General features: G+C 48.5%; 1 pseudogene; it reads left to right on the forward strand.

Moving 5' to 3' along the window:
• The first annotated feature begins 2406 nt into the window (after positions 1-2406).
• Positions 2407-8224, forward strand: LOC123805834 (annotated as a pseudogene).
• The last annotated feature ends 5285 nt before the right edge of the window (positions 8225-13509 follow it).

A 13509-nucleotide genomic window follows, 5' to 3' on the forward strand; every position in this document is an offset into this window, starting at 1 on the left:
GGGAGGTCATGGGGAGGATGTGACCTCCAGTTGACCTGAAAACTAGGCCCAGCTCCCCACCCCTCCACACCCCAGCCTTTCCTTGTCCTCGGAATGTGCATTCTGCTCACACTGTCACTACCCAGGAGCTTCCTCAGGGACTTGGCCTTGAGAGAGTGATGTGTTGTTGAGACCTCCTGTATGGTGCATGTGACTCAGCCCAGCTGAGGGGCCTATAGAGACACTTCAGACCTGGCAGGTGCACCATATATTTTTCTTGGAGACCAATCAAGCTCCTTGTGCATTAAATTGCCAGCTCCCCATCTGTGGTGGTCTGCTGCGGTCCGGGGTGTCTCCCGGCTCCATATGAGGGCTGGTGTCACCTTACTCCAGGGAGGTGAACTACCTACATCAGCTTTGAAAAGAGCAGTCTCCCCTACGGTTATAAACAAATATGAAAAATGGAGTCCCTAAAGCAACTGTTCTCAGTTTCCTTCTTCCTGTTAAAAAGCATGTTGATTTTCCAAAAGTCTTTGTAAATTGAGATTTGCAATCTGATGCAGACATCGGCCCGCAGTGTCTGCATCGTTGTGGATGAAATGAGACATTCATACAGACTACCAAGTCCAGTGGAGGAAAAGGGACAGCATGGCTTTTCTCTCAAGGGGAGCAAAAGCCTTGGCCCTTACCATGACCGGCCTTTATTGTGTTTCTCGGCACATTACATGATGGTCCTCATTTACTATGCACGGGTTCGCTTTAGGTGGTTACCCTTTACAGAAAACAAAGGAACCAGATGACGCTAATCACATCACAAAAGACAGATATTTGCAACTGAAAAGGAAAAAGTGGTTGAACTGGTTACACTCATCCTTGGAAGGTTTAGCATGGATTTTAGGAAGTTACCTTGCAGTAAATGTCCTCAATTCAGGGTGAGGGAGTTTTTTCCAAGAGCAAGACTCAAAGTGCCCTAGGTACATTGCAGGCCTGATTCCCCATGGGAGAACCTATCTGTGGGTGTGGGTCCTGTGCATCCCCAAGTGGGAGCTCAGCCTATGCCATGCAGAACGGTCTCCTACAGGAATCAGGAAATGGCCATGCTGCAGAAAATCATCATCATCTCCTGCTCTGGATCTGAGACCTCAGCTCTGAGTCTGGGTCTCAGCCCCTCACGTGTTCACATCAGGAACACTGGGGAGCATGTCTCCGAACAGCACAGAAGGGGGTGGGGAGGTGGGGAGGAGGAGGGGAATGGGCGGGGATGACTGCCGGGCTTGAGGAGCAGACTCAGGGTCTGGCTGTGGTGATGGCGTCCCTGGTGGAGACACATGCGGAACTCAGCCTGCTCTCTGCTCTCACTACAGGCAGCATGTTTTACATCAAAAATGTTTATTCCCATCATTTTCCAATTTAAATTGGGTCATTTGTCTTTTTATTAATGTCATGTAAGTATTCTTCATGCATTCTGTTCTTTCTTCTTTTTAAACATTTTATGTTATTAATGAATATGCTCTTACAATTGTGCTGAATTTCCCTCTTTGCCCCCTCCATCCAGCACCCCCACTCCCTCAGTCCACCCCCCACCATTGTTCATGTCCATGGGTCATACGTACAAGTTCTTTGGCTGCTCCATTTCCTCTACTGCACTCTATACCCCCATGGCTGTTCTGTAAGTGCCCATTTGTACCTCTCAATCCCCTCACCTCTTCACCCATTCCCCAACACCACACACTTGCCTCAGGGTATTGTCTGATTTCTTCCTTAATCTCATCGTTAACCCATTTATTCTTTAGTAGCCTTTTATTCAGTGTCTGTGTATTTGTGTGCTTTTCCGGTGATTTTTTCTTGTTCTAGATTTCTAGTTTAAAACTATGGTGGTCAGAGAAGATTTTTGTTATGATTGCAATTATCTTAAATTTATTAAGACTTGCTTTGAGTTCCAAAATGTGGGCTATCCAAGAAAATGTTCCACGTGCTTTGGAAAAAAATGTGAGTTCTGTTGCTCTTGGGTGAGGTGCTCTGGACACATTCATTACATTCATGGGGTCCAGTGTATCGTGGAAGGCCGCTGTTTCCCTGTGGAATTTCTGCCTGAAAGACCCGTCGTTGATGCCAGTGGGGTGCAATACCCCACCATGACTGCAGTGCTGTTCATCTTTCCCTTGCTGTCGGCCCCTGTTTGCCTCACACACGTAGGGGTCCTGTACTGACTGCATAAATGCTTACATGAGTTTAAGCCTCCTGCTGGCCTGACCCTGTTGACAGAACAGGACAGTCTTCTTCGTCTCCAGCACAGCGCTAGTTGTACAGCCTACTTTCTGTGCAGAGCCCTCTCACATGAGTCAGTGTGGACAGCTCCTCCCCTCACTTCCTCTCTCCTCTTCCTGGTCCTCAGTGTCCTCACTTAGCTCAGCCCTCAAAGTCAGAAACCAGAGCAGGATGCAGATTTTGCAGGTAGAGGAACGTGGGTCATCATCCTGTGCATGTTTGGGGGAGAGGCAGGGAAATGTGTGATGGGAAACATCAGAGTCCCCTCCCATGGGATCCAAGTTAAACCTCCCATCAGACTTGCTCTCAGTGCAGATTTCTCCTTGCTCTCTGTTTCCTGTCTCTGCTGACTGACTTGGGGCTGTGACCTGCTGTAAAGGCTGAGCCCTGCACATTAGCCACTCTTACAGGTTTGCTGCTCAGAGGATGTTTGTATGAATAAATGATTCCTTTCATCTCTTACAGAATTTATAAATAAACTTGAAGCTTTCTGGGGTGGAGCTGGGTGAGCGGGCAGATTGGGCTCTGAGGGCAGCTGGTGGGCGAGGGACACAGGGAGGTGTCAGAAGCAGGGCTGCCACACCCAGGACCAACTGTGCCTTTGTGGCCAAAGCTGATTTCTCAAAGTGCTGGGCTTCTCTTCTCAGTTTGCAAGGAGGGGTTTTCTACTCCCTAGCTCTAAGGGATGAAGACATAACTCTTCTTTCCAAAGGAGCATCTGTCTTTCTAACTGTGTTTCAAGTGTGTATTCGACGGCTCCTATCAGAGGAGACTGCCTTTCCCAATTCACATTTTCAGCCTGTCTCAGGCAAGATCCCCTCCATTCCCAGTTCTTGACATGGCTCTCCCCTCTGCCAAACGTGTTTAGGCAGAAAGGAGAGGAAATATTTACAATGGCTCCTGTGACACGAGCATTGATGAATAAAGAAAGGGTAACCTTTTTCTCAGATGTAGGCTGCACATCAAGGAAGCAACAAGCAGAGGGAGTTTTGATCAATTTATTTATTTAACAAACATGTGTTGTGAAGAACTCTGTGTCCAGTAATGTGCTTGTCACAGTTATAAGGGAATACAAGACTGGACACTGCCCTGGAGGGTCCATCGTCATGAAGCTCACAACTGACCAGGACAGAGTAGAGAGAGCAGATGCAGAACTCCTGACTGAGATCTGAGCTCCATGGGAACCCCTGAGAACACTGGGAGAGACAATGACGAGGGGACCTCAGAGCAGCTGTACTGTGGATGGTGATAATGTTGGGGGCAGAGGTGTTGGAGAAAAATAATCAAGGTGTAGTTTTAAAAACAGTCTGAATGTAGAAGTGAAGCGAGACTGAGGATGAGATGATCAGTTAGGGGCTGTGACTGGGAAACCAGTCCCAGTGGACTGACTACATCTGTGGTGGGAGCAGAGACAATTCTACATGTTTTGGAGGTCAAGTCCATGGGACAGATGAGCAAAATTAAGAACAAACTTGATGTAGACGATCCCATGACTCTGCAGGAGCCCTGGTCTGAAGGCTGAGGCCATCCATTGAAGGAGGGGGAGGGGAATGGGATCATCCCCATGACCTGAGGCAGGACCTGCTAGAGAGCATGGAGGTCAAGGGTTTCCTGTGGCCAGTTCTGTGTGAGGTGCCCATGAACTTGACCAGTGGAGAGGTTGAGAGGGATATGAAAGTTCAGACCTCTGGGGAGGGTCTAAGCTACAGATAAAGTTCAAATGGTGGTCGGAGGAACAGGTTACTGAGGGGACAGGGAAGAGCACCTATAGCCTGTATGTTTGTGCAGAGGAAGAGCAGGAAGCAAAAAGGAGACTGACCAGGGGAGAGGAGCAGAAGTGCTGGGAAGGAGGGGAAATCAAGTAGCCAGTCTAGGGGAAGAAGGGGCTGGTGGCTGCAGGAGGTTCGGTTTGCAGTTACTCTCCATTTCCCTGAAATGAGTTGTGTTTCTTACCCACAGGAACTCACATGACAATGGCAGCTCCATTGCATAGCTCGAGTTTCAGCATCAGCAAACCCGGGACCAGCCATGGTGAGAGGGGACTCGGGCTCCCCAGGCCAGGCTGAAGGAGGGGACCTGGTGGGGGCTCTCCTTGCCTGTCTGCTGGTCCCCAACTGAGCAAGATGCAAATACCCCCACGCCATTTCTCATGTTGTCTTCATCAACTCTGCCCTTTCTTTCCCCTCGCCCCTCCACCCTGGCCCCTCCTGATGGGGCATCACCGCTCAGAGGGAGAGGTTACAGTGTCCTGAGTGACCCAGGTTTGATGAGGGCTCTTGTCTTCTACTTCCTAACATGGGCACACACCAGTAGGGCCTGCTGTAGCCTCTCTGGGTCTTTCTCTGTCCCTCTCTTCAGCCTCAGAGAGGGTTGGGAAGGAAGAACGTGAGAGTAATTGAGTTTTTATTCAGGTGCCTATTGATTCAGATGGTAGGTTCCTATCATCTTGGTTAGACATGCTCATGTACACAGTGGTAAGTTAGTAGTTCAGTACAGAATTGTATCATCTTTTTTTTAATTAAATGTAATGGGTTAACATTGGTTACTAGCACTATATAAGGTTCAGGTGTACAATCCTATCGTCCATCATCCATGTACTGCATCATGTGCTCACCACCCAAAGCCTTGTCTTCTCCCATCACCACGCATTTGACCCCCTTTACCCTGTCCACCCCCACCTCCCTTTCCTTCTGATCACCACCATACTGCTGTCTGTGTCCATGAGTTTGTTTTGTTTTTTCACCTGTGGCTTCCTATTTTATATTCCACATGTGAGTGGATCCCTATGGCTCTTGTCCTTTCTTCACGTGACTTATGTCATCTGGAATGATGATCTCAAAATCCAGCAACTGGATAATTTGGGATTGGGTAGCTCCGTAGATGTGTCTGGTAGTCAGTACACTCTCTTGCAGGCCAGGCTGATAATGGTAAGTGGCCCTGCATCCTTCATCACTGAGCAGGCAAGTCCAGCCCATTCCCAAGGCAGCTGCAGGGCTCTGCAGGGCAGAAAGAGACAGCCAGCCCTGCGCATCCACACTTTTAGGACCCACTCTGGATTCATGCTCCTACTGACCTCTTGTCCAGAACAAGTCAGGCAGCCCACCCAGATTCAAAGGGTGGAAGGTAGACTCATCATTCATGGACGGAGCTACAGATCTGAATCCCAAAGAGGCCCATGTGCCAGATGGGAATAGTCCGTGGCCACAGCAGCTCTCCATCACATAGATCACTGTGTGCCCTCAGCATTGGCAAACTGCTCCAGGGTGGAGTTGGCCTGTGCTGGCCTTTTGTTTCACCTCCCAGGATTTTCCCACTCCCTGTGTGGTGACAGCTGACATTCTCCGGGTGTCCCTAGGTGGAGTCTTCCACTGAGATGCTAATGGCAAAGTGATCTGGACTCCCACCCACATTCCCCTTGTTGGTAGCCATCCTGTGTCCTGTGTTCTCAGTTTCTGGAAACTTACTTCTCTCACCCCAGGATGCTGGTTATCATATATGGGAAACTCACATTCAGGGGAGGTTTGGCTACTCCCTGGATGAGCTACAGCCTCTTGACAGAGTGTGTGGAAGATGAGGAATCACTCTTGATCTTGAGGAAGCCAGAGATGGGGTTTCTGCTAAGTTTCTCCTCTGTTTGATGGATATTTTAAAAAATTTTTCCCGTTACAGAATAGGCAGAAGGGGGCATACTGGAAATAAAGAGGACAGTGAGGGGACAGCTGAGGCATGAATGGTGATGTAGGTTGCACTGGTATGATGGTCTTCTACCTGGAGAGAAGTGGTCAGATAGTGGATGGAGGCAAGGGAATGTGCTGGTGGGTTGGATCTGGAAAGCAAAAGAAAGAGAGGAATCAAGGGAGATTCCTCGACTTTTGGTCTGAGGGTCTGGGTGACAGTGATGATTTCTGTGAAAGGGAAATGAAGTTATTACTCATGTCTCGAATGTCATCAGTGTGACCACAGGGGCATGGACTCTGAGCAAAGACAGTGGCTCAGGCCTCTGTCTCACACGAGGGCTGCCATGGAGGGTGTTCTTTCTCAGGAAAACAGGCCTTCAGATGTGGGCATCAGTGGTCTTGCCTGGTCCCTGGGCTGTGCTCACCAAACCCAGAACTTCCACTGCAAGACCCATTAAAGAGAGAAGCAGAGATCTACTAAACAGAAGTAAGGAAAGTGCTATACAGATGATCTGGTGTTTAACCTGATGGAATTATTTTGAAAACATCATTCGGTTGGTAGGGTATACTGTTCTGTTATTAACCTCCAAGTTTCCTAGGAGGTAGGTGCACCTAACCAAGTGAAACTAAGTGTAATTTTATAGCAAATCCAGGGAATTGTCAATACTTTCTAGTTGTAAGTCTTCAACATGTTCATTTAATATAGGAAAAAGTCATTGGATTTCTACACAAGTTGTAATATTAAGGAAGGTGTTTTTTGCTTCTGTGGGTCACAGTTCCAGACAGGAGGGCTGTATATGTGACATGTAAAAGGACACTCCTTCTTTTTGCCCAGGTGCCCTGCTCACCCCTGCAAAGAGGGAGGGCCTGAATCGCCCCCCTCCATGGCTTTTCTTCATGGGTAGAAGAAAAGTTCCCTTGTGACTATGATGTGGGGGCGAGGGGATCTTCCACTGTGATGTTCCACAGTCAGCTTTTGTGTCACTTGCTGTGTTGACTTAGGAGGGACAGCTACTACAGTGGCTCAGAGTCCTCACTCACACCCTTGGGTGTCCTCCTCCATGGGCCCTAAGCTGCCAAAGGTCAGAGTGAGCAGCCCAAGGGACTCTGAAGACGTGCTTGGGATTCCCCAAGTCCTGCAGCAGGAACATGTGGCCCAGTGTGTCCTCAGGGCTCCTGTGAGTGGAGGTGTTGCTCACGGGACAGGACATGAGCAGGCAACAGAAATGGGCACAGGTAGGTGTGGGTCCTGCAGGGGAAATGCTGGAGGTCAGTCCTCACACTGTGGCTTTTGTTTCCTGATGTCCCAGGGCTTGGAAACCAAGATCCCAGAGAGTCACAACTGAGACTAGTCTTAGTGGGTAAGACCGGAGCTGGAAAAAGTGCCACAGGAAACAGCATCCTTGGGAAGAAAGCATTTCATTCCCCCATCACAGCAAAATCCATCACCAAGGTCTGTGAGAAAGGGAGCTGCACATGGAGTGGGAGAGAAATTGTGGTTGTGGACATGCCTGGCCTTTTTGACACTGATGTGACAGATGCTGACACACAAAAGGAGATTGCTCGTTGCATCCTCCTGACATCCCCGGGGCCTCATGCATTGCTCCTGGTGGTCTCATTGGGCTGCTACAAAAAGGAACAGCAAGAGCCCGAGGAGAAGGGGCTGATGATGTTTGGTCCCACAGCTAGGAGATTCATGATTCTCTTATTCACCCCGAAGGATGAGTTGGACGATGTGGAGTTCTGTGATTACATAAAGGAAGCCCTAGAATTCATCCGGGATCTGATGAAGGAGTTCAGGGATCGCCACTGTTTGTTCAACAATAAGGCAACACAGGCTTAGCAGGAGGCCCAGAGGGCACAGCTGCTGGACCTGGTCCAGTGCATGGTGATGGAGAACGAGGCGGGATTCTACACTAATGAGATGTACCAAAGGGCCGAGCAGGAGATTCAGAAACAGATCCGAGTGATAGAAGAGTAGTGCAGAGCTGAGCTGGAGAGGGAGAAGAAGAGGATAAGAGAGGAGTATGAGGAGAAAATCAGAAACCTGGAAGATAGCCTGGAACGGGAAAAGAGAAAGGCAGAAATGGAGAAGGTATTGGCAGACAGGGAAAACACTATGTTTCCAGGCAACGAAATGCCAGGGGTGAAGTGGATCGTCAGAATAGGATACTAGACATCATCATGGGAGCTTTGAAAAGTGCTAGCCTGTACTTTACAAAGCTGTTTATATTCTCTGAATAAAAAATGAAAATCTGCCTATATTTCCTGCACATTTCAGGGGCCCCTTCCCCACAGAACTCATTCCCCAAAGCTCCCTGTTTCTGCCCCTCAGGCTCTCAGGACTAGGGAGGGTGGCAAAGTTCACTGTCGCCCATTGGTGGACATTTGATTGATTTCACAGGGGAGGGACACATGCCCACCCTGTCAAACTCCACAGCAGAACGTACGGATGCCCCCTGTGACCTGAACTCCTTCTCAGACATATAGAAAGGAATGGAGGAGGCCAAAGTTGGTGACCACCAGCTTGCTTTGTTTATCCCTAGTAACCCTTTCTCCTCCAGATTCTTTGTAGATTGGCAGATAATCTCTCTCTGTGATTCTACTCCTTATTTTTGTCTTTACGACCTCAAGAACTATTTTACTCATGTGGTTAGTGAAATCAATTCTTGCCTGAAGTAATCTATAAATAGAGATGCCTATAGAATTCTTTCTGATGAACATGAACGTGTTGAATTACATTTTTATGAAAGGACAAAAATTGATCCCTATCATTGGCCCCTGAAATACAAAGACTGGTCTGAAAAACAGATCTCAGAACTCAGAGAAGTGAAATGGCAAGAAAAGGTAAAAGACACAGATTCAACAGGCAAGAGAGCATCATTTGGAGTATTGACATGTTTCTGTAGAAAGTCTTTGACCAGCCACAATGCAAGCATGTTGCTGAATGACAAGTCCTCTCCTTTTCTTGGGAAGCCAACTGTTGCCACTGCACCTCCATCTCCCCGCACCCTGATGACTCCCTGCTGGGAGGGTGGTCTGCACACTGCTGCCCCACCCCCTGAATTGTTTGCTTACTGTTACTATAATAAAACTTTTCTCTTCTGTCATATTTGTGCAAATATGGAAACCTATTACCTTAGAAAAGGTCACTTCTACTTCTTCAAAGAGCACAGGGATGAATTTCACTTTCTGGTAAAAGTTCAAGATGATTCTGGAGCTTGACCCGTGTACATCGTAAGAGACCTCTCTCCCCATTCTTAATTCCTCTGCCTATCAGAGACCACATTCTTCTTGGATTCCTTCGTTAGCTGCCTGTAGAAATTACATGTAACCAAGGTTTCTGAGACCTTTGCACATTTCCTGGTTACAAATAAGATCCCTTTAATATATGGATAACAGTAGTCTAAATCTATCCCTTCTCTCCTGGGGACTCTTACCCGAGTAATATCTAAGATTTCCCAAAGCACATTTCCATGTTCAACCAGCACGTCCTGGTGGTCACACGCCCAAAGGGAACTTCAGTGGTCTGCCCAGAGAATGAACCACAGGACCACAGTGCAGGTCAGGTCCAGTCACCACTGGCCAAAATGGAGAGAGGACAGTCTCATTCCTTTGTGAAAAGTAAACATAATAGTAGGAAATGATTTCACATCCTGAAAGACACCAACTGCTTTGGGTTTGGCAGAAAGGGACAATTTATGAAGTGTCTCTCCCTCTTGGGTTGTAGGATAAGCCCTTCCCCCTTCTAGATGGAAAGCCATCAGCTTGGTACAGTAATTTCCAGTGCTACCTGGGGGAGCCCTCCCTGTGACTTCCAAAATCTCAGTGATGAAGCTAAAGGCTACAGAAAGTCCAATACGTGCTGTTACTGTGGGGCCAGAGACAGAACTGAGTTGCAGGTCTGCATGACCTGGACATGATGGACAGAGGACAGTGGCACATGACTGAGAGCCCAGAGGGAAGCACCAGGGGGAGAGGAGCTCAGAAAGTTCTTCTAAGGGCAGCAAGGACTTGGGACTGTTTGTGCTGTGGAAGTGTTACTTGAGTCAACGTTCACCAACTCTCCAAAGGATAAGGGGAGAAATATTCTGTGAGGGTTTGTGGACATCAGTTACTTGGTACAAAGTGGGGAGTAAAGAAAATGAACACTTTGTTCCAAGCACACCAGTGTCAAACAGGCGAGTCCTATTGGTGTCTTGGATGAGATGGAGACGTTTCCATAGGAAGGTCAGCTAGAAAGAGAATTCTCACATGGACTATCCAGCTGTGCTGACTCCTCTGTCCTACACGTGGCACCACAGGTGGTCCTGCCATGTTCTCTGCATCACAGGGAAGGGGCCAGGGAATGTTCTTCATCGGCCCGTTGGTGATCGGTCCCCATCAGGGTCTGCCTCTGCAGTCTGAAGCTGATGCTCCCACTGTGAGGGACTAGTGCCAAAGGGCAATTCAATTTCTCATCTGACAGGTTCAAAAGAGTTGAAGAAACCTATAGCACCCATTGAATTTTCCTCCCCGAGTTCACAACATTCTTCATAGATTTTGGGAATTCTTTAAGGCATACAATATTATTTCAGCAGATGTCTTATATCTCACTTCCCCTACAGCTGTAAAGAAAAGCACTTGGGAAAGGTGGCAGGGAGGGGAAGGAGAGGGTGGCCCTGAGGAAAGAGGAGGAAGAGGAGGAATGTGGTGGAGACTAGTGTGAGCAGAGCTGGACCATCAGATTGACCCCAAGTCCTCTGTGGGAGAGGTGTCACTGTGAGAGTCTGGAGGGGACAGCATCAGAGGGAGGAAGTGGAAAAATTAAACAATGGGAGAAGAGTAATCTGAAATGGAACAAACCCCTGCGAAATTGGTTGAGGAGGGCAAAGGAACAGAGGAAGGTCGATCGAAGTCCGACCCCCATAGGGTCCCCAGGACACGCACCCTGTCCAGCTGCATCCTGGGGCACTGGGGCTCCTTAGAGCACAGAGAGGAAAAATGTAGTTTCCTCAGTGCTGTTGTTTGCTTTGACTGTGTCCCTCATTTCAGTCAATTAAGGGACGTAGTTTACTTCTTCCTTCTGGGGTTTTTTTTCCCCCGACCCAAGGCAGCAATGTTGCGTTCTGAGTCGGTGGGGCGGGGCGGGGGGTGGGAGAGTGGGGGAGGGAATCTATATATGGATGTTTCAGCCATTACCTCTCTGCGACTTAGGATTCAGAGCATTTTAAAAAAATTCTTTACCTGATGATGAGTTTATTGATATTAGAGAGAGTGGAGGTTATGGGGGGCAGGAAGAGAGAGAGAGAGAGAGAGAGAGAGAGAACATCCATCTGTTGCCTCCCCTATGTGGCCACTGGGGACCAAACCCAAAATCTTCTGGTGTACAGGACGATGCTCCAACCAATGAAGCCACCTGACAGATCCAGAGGTTTGTTTTTTTTTTTCCTCTGTGACTGGAGAGGACCAGGTGCTCTGCAGTCAGCGTGGTTGGGAAGCTGATGTTCCTCTGGACATCGCCAGTGGATGCCGTTCAGAGTCATCTTCCCTTTTTGTTGGCCCTTTCAGTGTTTATGGTTGAAACTTTATATGTAGCATTCAAATACATATTGTCAATTGTAAAAAAAACCTTGCAAATTTGCAAATGTTAAATCAGTTAATGTTTCATATTACTAAAACAGTCCTTCTTCTGTGGGCAACTGTTTGATGCCTTCATGCGAGATCTTTCATTTCACTGTATGCTCAACCGTTGCAGATTTCTTTCCCCTTTGATCTGTCTCTTCAGTGATGTGAGGGCATCAGTGACCTTGAACTCGCTGTCTGTGAACCACCGAGCAGAGGACACCATAGGGACCCAGGGGGATCCGGGGTGAGCTTGAGTTTGTGTGTGAGGGTGGAGACCCTGGGGACAGAGCAAGCGTGGGTGCAGAGGTGAGCTGGCTAACCTGGCTCATTTTACCTGGGCCTGGAGCTGACCCTCCCGGATCTGCACGGCACAGCAGGGGGCAGACGCTTTGCACACCATGGTGTCACCACTGCTCAGCCCACCAAGACCTGTTTGTCCTTTATTATGAGATTCAAATGAAAATCTCCAGCCCTCTTAATTCTTCTGGCTTTACCCTGGAATTGGAAAGCACATCCCCACCCTATGAGTGTGCCAGGCAGTGAGAAAAGTCCTCTGGGGAAGCAGACTTTCCACAGAGTCTGTGTGGTCCCCAGGGACTTGAGTCTGCAGTTCAGGTTTCCTTGGGCTTCAGCAGCCTCTGCATTCAGGCTGCTAAGGGGTCTGATAGTGAAACACAGACTCCCCAGGGAGATGCCCCCTGCAATGACAGAGGGACAGTTCTTCAGGGTCTTCTGTTCCTGTGGGCATACACCCTGGTGGTGTGTGTGTCTTTCTGAACTTGGGTGTAAGTGTGGTTTTGCAGGTGGGGTCAAGGATGACAGAGCAGTGCCTTTGTTTAATGCGAATATCAGGTGGATGAACTAACATCTACAAATACTGATGTCGGACAAACGAGGTGAACTTTCAGTGCATTTATTCACTCAATTCATGGTCAACTGAAACAAATGGGAATGGACTGAGGGTTTGTGTGGGTTTCCACCTTTGGTCTGGTGGGGACAATGGGGCTGATTCAATGACAGGAGACACAGCCTGAGGTCAGTGGAAACCAGGAAAAAGCAACAATAGTTATTTGACTCAAGTAGGAAAGGAGCCCAGAGAGGCCAGGTCACAGGGGCAGGCTTTGGGGGACTTGGTGTATGGTGGTGGACCTGGCAGGACTTTGTCATTGGTAGATTACTGTCAGGTGATAGACACAAGGAAAGTCTACAGATCCTGGAGGCAGAGAGCAAGGATGAGTGTGATGGTCAGCTGACTGGTCAAAGTCCTGTTTACAATCGGTCACTCAGGATTCAGACATGGATTTCTTCAGGGTGACTTACTTAACCTTTCTGCAGCTCCCATTCCTAGTGTTAAAATGAGGTATTCACTGCAGAGTAGTCTGACAGCCATGGGGGTTGTGGTAGAGCGGCATGGGGTTGGCATGGGGGATTGAAAAAAGAAGAAAACGAGGAAAACCATAGGGACACAGACAACAGTGTGGTGATTGCCCAGGGGAGGGGGAAGAGGAGGTGGAGGAGAGCACAGGGGAACTAAAAAGTGATGGACGTGCACATGACTTGGGTGGTGAACACAATGCAGGGTACAGATGATGTGTTGTGCAATTGTGCACCTGGTACTTGTATCATTGTGTTTCCCAAGGTCACCGCCAATATAGTCAATAAGGAGGACAACAATAATACCAACATATATAACATGGAGTATTTAATTCACTGGGTTGGGGTCAGTCCCAAGAAGTGGGTCCTGCTGTAAACAATACTTACCCTGTGGCAGTGGCTGTGAGCTTGGGGATGGACAGGAGCTGGGGGAACGCTGAGGCATATGGGAGCAAAGGCGAAGGTGGCCTTGGAGGGACTGTGCTAAGAATTTGAATGTTAAAGGCAAGACCTCAGATCAAGGTGGAACCCTGTCATTGGACCCCAGAGGAAAGGGAGGTGGTGTTCCAGAGTGGGGGAGAGTCATAGAGTCCTGTCTGCTCCT

Source organism: Phyllostomus hastatus, unplaced genomic scaffold (assembly GCF_019186645.2).
Source record: "Phyllostomus hastatus isolate PE091 unplaced genomic scaffold, TTU_PhHast_1.1 phas_contig_1491, whole genome shotgun sequence".
NCBI lineage: Eukaryota > Metazoa > Chordata > Mammalia > Chiroptera > Phyllostomidae > Phyllostomus > Phyllostomus hastatus.